The following is an 8,453-nucleotide window of genomic DNA, read 5'->3' as shown; positions in this document are numbered from 1 at the left end:
TAGACCCAGGAAAAGATGGCTTCAACAATTTTAAAATGTATATACTTCATGAGACCGGAACGAGCCAAACAAGGCTTAAATCATGTGGCTGAATAATGATAATAATAATAATAATAATAATAATAATAATAATAGTCCATGGTGCTACAGCCCACGAAGAGCCAAGACCGACCAGCCGGCTGCTGGCCTCACGGCCACATGCCGAAGCAGAGGTAGACGATCATCCAACCAGAATGTAGGTATCGTGTGGTTAGCACGATGAGCCCCCCCAGCCGTTATAGCTGGTTTGCGTAACTGGATTTCGCTACCTATCGTAGCTCCCCAAGTGCACTACGATGCTGGGTAGGCACCGGTCCCATACACTGGCCGAAATTTCATGAGAAAATATCTTCCCCCCATGAGAACTCGAACCAGCGCGCATTCTGTAACGCGAGTCCCAGGCAGGATGCCTTAGATCACGACGCCACGGCGCGGGACGACACTAGTATTCGGCTGTGGATAGTAGTTTTGTTACAGTAAGCATTAGAAATTGCGCTTTTTTTTTGTTTCACCTTTAATCCCGAAACGGGTGCCCGTTCTCGATGCGGGAAAACACGTATTCTACGTCAAAGAATAAATAAATGCGTGGCGCAACAGTCCATGGAGGACCAAGGTCGGCCAGTCGAATGCTCGCGTTACGTCTACATTCCTCAGAAGTGAACAATCATCGAACCACTGCAGCTTAACGTCTGGTCAGCACGTGTGAGTTGATATCGTTAACAGTGTATTTCAAGATGTTAACGGAAATAAAATTTCAACTCTCTGCTACTGGAACATTGATTTTATCATGCCCTCTATTTGTCTATCACGCACTTACCTTAAAATGTGTGAGTCATTCTCGACACTATAGCCCCTAGCGAATACCATCATCATAATGTAGTTCTAAATTTTAGGATGAAAACCTGTCCAAGAGGAATGGATTTCGAAAGGAAATGGCTTCCTCCGGAAGGGAAATGAAGTTGAATAGTCCGTGGCGTCGATTTACGGCACAACTGTAGGTCTACTTGTCCCTGACAGTACGCTCGAGATAAAATTTGTTTGCCATTTCTAACGTATAGTAGTGGCAAAAAAACCGGACCGACCCTTGTAGCTGATTTCAGAGCCTTGTTCACTCAGAGCTCGATAGACTGGTAACTAAGACTTTCGCGGTTCGAATCCTGCCTGGGAAGGAAACTTTTTTTGTTCCTTATTCAAATTTATTCCCAATACTTTTCAATTGCAGCGATATTTTACTACTTAATTAACTTATTATTCCCAGAACATGAATTTTACCAGCAATCGAAAAGTATTGGGAATAAATTTGAATAAGAAATAAGAAAAAGTTTCCTTCCCAGGCAGAATTCGAACCACGAAAGACTTAGTTACCAGTATATCGTGCTCTGGAGTGAACAAGGCTCTGAAATCAGCTACAAGGGTCGGTCCGGTTTTTTTTTGCCACTACTGTACATTGAATTTCGAAGAGGAGATGATACTGGAGCTAAATGACAGCTGTGAACAGTATGGAATGAAGATAAATGGAAACAAGACGGAAATCATGGTCATAGGAAGAAAAGTAAAAAGATAACCTTGCGAATTGTAAATGATGCAGTAGAGTAAGTGAACAGCTTCAAATAAATGTGGTGTTTGAGGATAACCCCGGAAAACTTTGGGACACGCTTGAGATAATCACTCCAAAAATTGTCTCCAACTCAGACTACTTCATTTATTGACGTACCACAACGAAACAAACTAAGAATAACGCGCCAAACACGTGGTATCTTCATAAACAGTACACTCGACTATGCCAAACCTGTTTTCATTAGTATAGTGCCGGTAGAGTAGAGTAAAAATCAGTGGTGGGGGAAGGCGAGTGGTAGCTACTATCCACTGTGCAATCTTAAGGCCCATTCACAATGAAAATTAAACATAACCGTAACATAAACAAATAAGTTTGCGCCCAGGCTACCAAATGGGATCATTCACAATGATTCACATAAGCATTGACATAAACATTACCGTAAGACGTTAACATGAAAGTTTGCAAACTCCAAACTTTTATGCTTATGCTTACGTGATTTGCAAACAGAACACAATCGTGGAGCGCTGAAGTATACGACAGAATATGAGGAAATGGCGTCGTTGTTATGTTTCCATGGTTACCAAGTATGTTTGCGGTTATGTTTATGTTCCCATCGTGAATGATGGTATGACTTCTTGATTTTACCGTAACGTTTATATTCCTAAGTTAACGCTTACGTTATGTTTAATTTTCATTGTGAATGAGCCTTTACTCTACACTACCATGATCAATTAGTACACTACTCTACAAATAACGTTTACATTGGTAGAGTTAAAAGGATAGTAAGTTAGTGCTTGTACAAGTTACTCTACTGCTAACTCTATTAATGATAACTAGGCCTCACTGATACTACACCAGTAATTTAATACTCCCAAACATTGCCTTGCATTGCATTCCCTCTCTCGAAGTAGATGCATCGAACATTCATTTGAGCTCTTGAGGGAGGGTAATTCCACAGTCTACTATATAGAGTCACGAAGCTTGAGTTGTGAGGGTGCTAGGAACAATGGACTGTGCCGGTACTATTTCGTATTATCTGTAATGAGGCGATATTAGCGATCCTAGTGGTTAGCAACTATCTATGGATGCATATTTACTACGTATTGAGCTTCGTGACTGTATATACTAGACTGTGGTAATGCTGTGTCCCGATGATCATAGCCTACTCCTGCAAAATGTGAAATTAATTCAAGAAAGATCCTTGTAGGCCTATATAACGAAAACCTACAGATATATTAATTTTCGATTTTTAAGGAAATTTGTTTTATTTTCTCTTACAAACATGCTCCTTAATTCCTACTTGCCACATTTTCTTCCTAAATTTCGACGAAGAACAGGAAAATTATTTAGTTGCAGCCTGTACCTTGTAGTCATGTCATTGAATCGTATGTGTCATATTGAACTGACACGGGCATTTTTATGATTAAGTCAAACGTCAGTGCGAACTTCAATTTACATGGTTAGCGAGACAAAAAGAAAATTAAAAGCGACAGCTCCGAATTCAAAAAGAAAAGGGGGAAAATAAATTCACATCATGCGATTTTGGCAGTGTTATATTCTTCTAATAAAATATCATTAGCTAGTTTCGCAGAACAAATAAAAAAGAGCTTTAATTCATGTTCCATTCATATCATTGCTCGCACGACCCACCGGTTCGGTGCTCTAAAGCTTTGCAAGGCCTGCTTAGTGAGAACGAGAGAAGAGATTTTGTGACGTGACAGAGCATTAATTTGAAAATCGCAGCTCTAAACTGTCTGAGGATTTAAATTCATATTCAGTATCCACGAGTGAGTTGAATCAGAAATGAGGTATGTGAAATGTTAATAATTATCGTCAAGAAAATGGAAGATTCATTCTTAAAAGTAATTTTGATTTCCCAATTCAGTTGTAGTATGCCTGATGTTCGGTATAATTTTCCTTTTCACGAAAGATTATATGTTCATTGAAATATTACAGTGTCTAATTCTACAGGGATATCATTTTATTTTTACTTCAATTTTTATTGTACCTGAGTTTTTGAATGTACTTCACTCTCACCCCTCCTACTAATGAAGTTTCAACTGTTCTCCAGACAGAATCAAGGCCGCATATAGTAAACAGCACAGAGTTATTGAGTATAGTACGTTCCAGAAATATGTTCGCGTTTTCCAGTGACGAAAGAACTTTCAATATCGAATCATATTTTCGCACAGGTACAGTCCGTTTGCCTACGTCGCATCCCGATTTCCCCCACCTGCTTCTGCACGCCCCTCTGTAAAAGCAGGGCTGTCTTAGCTCTTTTCTGAAAACATTAATTTCTGTTAGGAATTGGACGTTTACGTAATATTATACAACTGTTTAAAATAACTTAAATAAAAGGACCTCGTTAAGTAATTAACTGTCACGTGAGTTCCCCCTTTCTACGATCCTGCGGCATAACCACTTGGACGGACAGTAGATAGCATGTCTGAGTAATTTTATCTGTGCGGGTCGGGCAGAAGTGAAGATGGAATTTACAGTACATAAGGTACTCTTTTATAGAGTAGGTACAGTACAGCATTACTTCAACATGAGTTACTAGTACGAAGGACGAAACTGGCAATTGGAATTAGATGCAATAGTCTATAGTGCGATATTATGCACAAAAGAACTGAAGCCTTTATCGAAATGAACGGCCACTATTTTCAAAAATGTGTTTAAATATCCATATTATGATTATTTTTCAATTGAACTTCATTCTCTATATTGTACGCTAATGTGCTGTAGACAGTATAATATACACTGCATAATGAATACGTTCGCATGAATAGCTCAGTTCGTGAGTAAAGCACTTATTCTTAATACAGTACTGCATTTTGATTAAACAAAAACCTAATGAAAATTATCGAACTCAAAATCGCGATATTTCCTAGTTTACGTAAATGGATGAACTACTTTTCTTCCCTCCTATACCTAGTAAAGTGATTTGTTTGTGTTTTACGCCGGTATCATCGAACTCCATTCGTGGAAGGAGGTAGCGAACGGTGTTTCCGGTTCTCTAAAGGTATAGCCAGGTTAATATTAAAAATGTTAGTAAAAATAAAATGATGTCCCTGTACAAGATATAGTTGGAGAAATCAAATATTAAATAATATACGTAAAGGTTAACTTTTGGTCCTACAGAATTATCTGTTATGGTGCCATTGGGTATTCATGGACAAAAATTCGCTCTGGCGCTGTAACTTGTCCCAACAAGGATTTGAATCCGGGCCCGCTCGTTTCACAGTCAGGCATGCTAACTGTTACTCCACAGCGGTGGACTCAGACATTACAGAACAACAACAGCATTAGAGAAAGTGATAGAGAATGGTTTATCCATTTACAGTTTTTAAATGAAATAGACGGTTTTCTTAAAAAAAAATACTAAAGAGATTTACACGTATCGTCATTTCCTACCATTAAGAAGTTTGGCAACCCTACTGCCGTGACTTAAGGGACGGAATGCTATGTAGTGTACTGAGTGTATGTATTCGTAGATCAGCCGGCGATGCGCTGTTGCCAAAGTACGCAGATTTTCAGCCTAATTTTCTAATTAACCATGCACTTCATTACAAAACGCATAATAGATTTTTGTTTATTTTAATGTATTATATTGCTCCTTACCTCTGATTGAGGTACTGGCTGATATGTAAGTACATCTATTGTCAGCTGATACGTGTCAGAGGAACAACAATAAGGTCCCTGAGCCAAATAACGCCACGTATACCTTTAACGCCACCCTATTAAAATTTGTTAATGGCACAAGTTTTCGGTAGTGCACTACTGTAGCCTGCATTCGCTTGCAATCTAGTGATGAAATGAGTTACTAGCTGTCCGCTGACATTTACGAGTGACATTATATTCCATCATTTTCCTGTTGTGTGTTGATAGTGAATGGCTGTTCTTATATCAAGGTAAGAGGCAATATTTTATTTTGTGTGTTGAGCAAATAATAACTAGGCTATGTTAAACTATATATTTTCGTGATCCTTAATAAATTCTTCTATGTATAGAGAGTATTTGCTATCTATAAAATTTGAAAATGTTAGAGAAACAGGCATGTCATGTTATCAAGTACTCAGTAGCGCTTTAACGCCATGTGGCGTTAAAGGTCTACAGACAAAATTTTAGGTTATGTTAGTACTAAGGCTGACAGTACAGCATCAGTGTGAAAACATAAGGAAAATCACTAAGCTTTCAACTTACAAATGTTCAGAATGTGCAGTGATGATATTGGTTCAATTGCTTATCGAACTCTTGTTTTACTTATTGGAAAACATTCATATCAAACTAAGGTAAATGCTTTTGTGTTTAATGGCTTTCTACTGAGTCACATTGTCTCTTTTTTTTTTTAAAGTAAGGAGACACTGGAAAACATATTTTCCTAATCAGTCTGGTGTTTCAGTTTCAGATCAAGAATCTTTCATTAGTATTGAGTGATTTTGTATCTTTTATTAACAGAAACTCAAATTTAGTCGCTTAGTTCAGTTTGTGTTGCTTATGAAAAATAATTCATTAACAATTATAAGTGTATAGGTTACTAGAAAATAGGTGGCGTTAATTGGACAACCTGTTCCTAATAACGCCAGTTTACAAAGTTTTCCTATTTGAGTTCTAATTCTTGTTCGGTATATGATATATCCATTGTCATTGTGCTATTTTGTAAAGATAAGATTACAGTTTCTATTTCATAATTTTCGTGTTTATACATAACTTATTTCCAGAGCAAAAGTGACTGAAGTGTTAAGGTGGCGTTATTTGGTACGTGTACCTTATTATCGTTTGTATACATCTGAGTCCCGCGCTATGGCATCGTGGTGTAAGGCATCCTGCCTAGGGCTCGCGTTACGGAATGCGCGCTGGTTCGAATCCTCATGGGGGAAGAAATTTTCTCATGAAATTTCGGCCAGTGTATGGGACCGATGCCCACCCAGCATCGTGATGTACTTGGGGAGCTACAATAGGTAGCGAAATCCGGTTACGCAAACCAGCTATAACGGCTGGGAGGCTCATCGTGCTAACCACACGATACCTCCATTCTGGTTGGATGATCGTCCACCTCTGCTTCGGCATGTGGCCGTGAGGCCAGCATCCGGCTTGTAGGTCTTGGCCCTTCATGGGCTGTAACGCCACGGATTATTATTTATTGTATACATCTGAATTCTGATTAGTGTAATAGGTTACCAGTCAGCGATGTATGCAATGTAGGGGGAAAGAACTGGCCGGCCTACCCTATTATCTCCTGGCTTAATTGCCTTATCAGCAATGTCTTATTAGTGTCGCTTGTGAGGTTCAAACATGTCTTCGGACACTTGATTGAACGACACGTCCACACCTGCGGAGTAGCGGTTAGCGCGTCTGGCCGCGAAACCAGGTGACCCGGGTTCGATTCCCGGTCGGGACAAGTTACCTGGTTGAGGTTTTTTCCGGGGTTTTCCCTCAACCCAATATGAGCAAATGCTGGGTAACTTTCGGTGCTGGACCCCGGACTCATTTCACCTGCATTATCACCTTCATCTCATTCAGACGCTAAATAACCTAAGATGTTGATAAAGCGTCGTAAAATAACCTACTAAAATAAATTGAACGACACCTATTGCCCTTTTAAATCTGCACAGCTATAACACTTCCCCTCTATGTGAAATGGTTATCTAGCGTCTAAGTGAAATGATTTTTTTTTTAATTTTATTAGATTATTTTACGACGCTTTATCAACAGCTCAGGTGAAATGAAGATGATAATGCGAGCGAAATGAGTCCAGGGTCCAGTGCCGAAAATTACCCAGCATTTGCTCCTAATATGTCGAGGAGAAACCCGGGAAATACCTTAACCAAGTAACATGTCACAACCAGGATTTGAACCGGGGTCCGACCGTGAAACATGCTAACCGTTACTCTACAGCGGTGGACAAAATATAAAATAAGAAGATAGAAACAAAAATAAGAAAAAAAATGAAAGTTGGGGATAAACAGAAGGCAATAAAACAAGACCTAAACAGTCGAGAAAAAGAGAAAATGGCAGAGAATTCGCAGGTTCGGATGTTTCCAGGTTATGATTTGTATGAAATAAATTAAAGATAATTAATAATGTTGCACCATTAAGAGTTATTTTAATTGTATCCTTTATGCTGTGTTGCGGGTTGCATCAGACCTACGCCGCTAAAAAGAAATTAGTGAACTAGGTATTTGTAAACGTAGTTCAAATTAACAAGTAAAAGTAATCACCATATATTGTATTCCTAAGTGATATAGTGTTAAAAGTTATGTAATCAATATATATAATGATATTAGGTCTATGTTGCGGGTTGCCAACGCGTTTCCGCTAAGGAGCAATATGCGTGTACACTGAAGGGGTGGGAAATAGAGACCTGCAAAACTGCGCACACAACCGGTTTAGATTCGACCGGTCGGAGCTCAACCGGCTACGATGAACATCGGGCCGAATAACTCGGTTGTCGAGCGGTTACGCCTGATGTATTGCAGAGTAGACAGAACATCAGGCGCATTTACATGAAAATAACATTTTTCGAGTACACAACCGGAGTAACAAGGAAATTTACGTTGTCTTATTGAAAAAAAAAGTGTTTGCAAGTATACTTACAGTTCATTCGACACTATAACATATATTTTCTTTATTATTCTGAACTTGCAGTAACTTTATAAGTATCGTTTATATTTTAAACTTTTAGAGTTTTACTAATGAAAGCTGCTTATAGATATGTTAAACAATGTTATAGTTTTTCACAGAACAAGACGTGCACAAGCCATGCATATTTTTCTTACCAATAAACGCTATATAGCTGGCGTTTTTCTATACCAGTGTTAAACAGTATACGTCATAACTTCATCATTTGATTACG

Source organism: Periplaneta americana, chromosome 10, assembly GCF_040183065.1.
Source record: "Periplaneta americana isolate PAMFEO1 chromosome 10, P.americana_PAMFEO1_priV1, whole genome shotgun sequence".
Taxonomy (NCBI): Eukaryota; Metazoa; Arthropoda; class Insecta; order Blattodea; family Blattidae; genus Periplaneta; species Periplaneta americana.
This window is presented reverse-complemented; position numbering follows the sequence as displayed.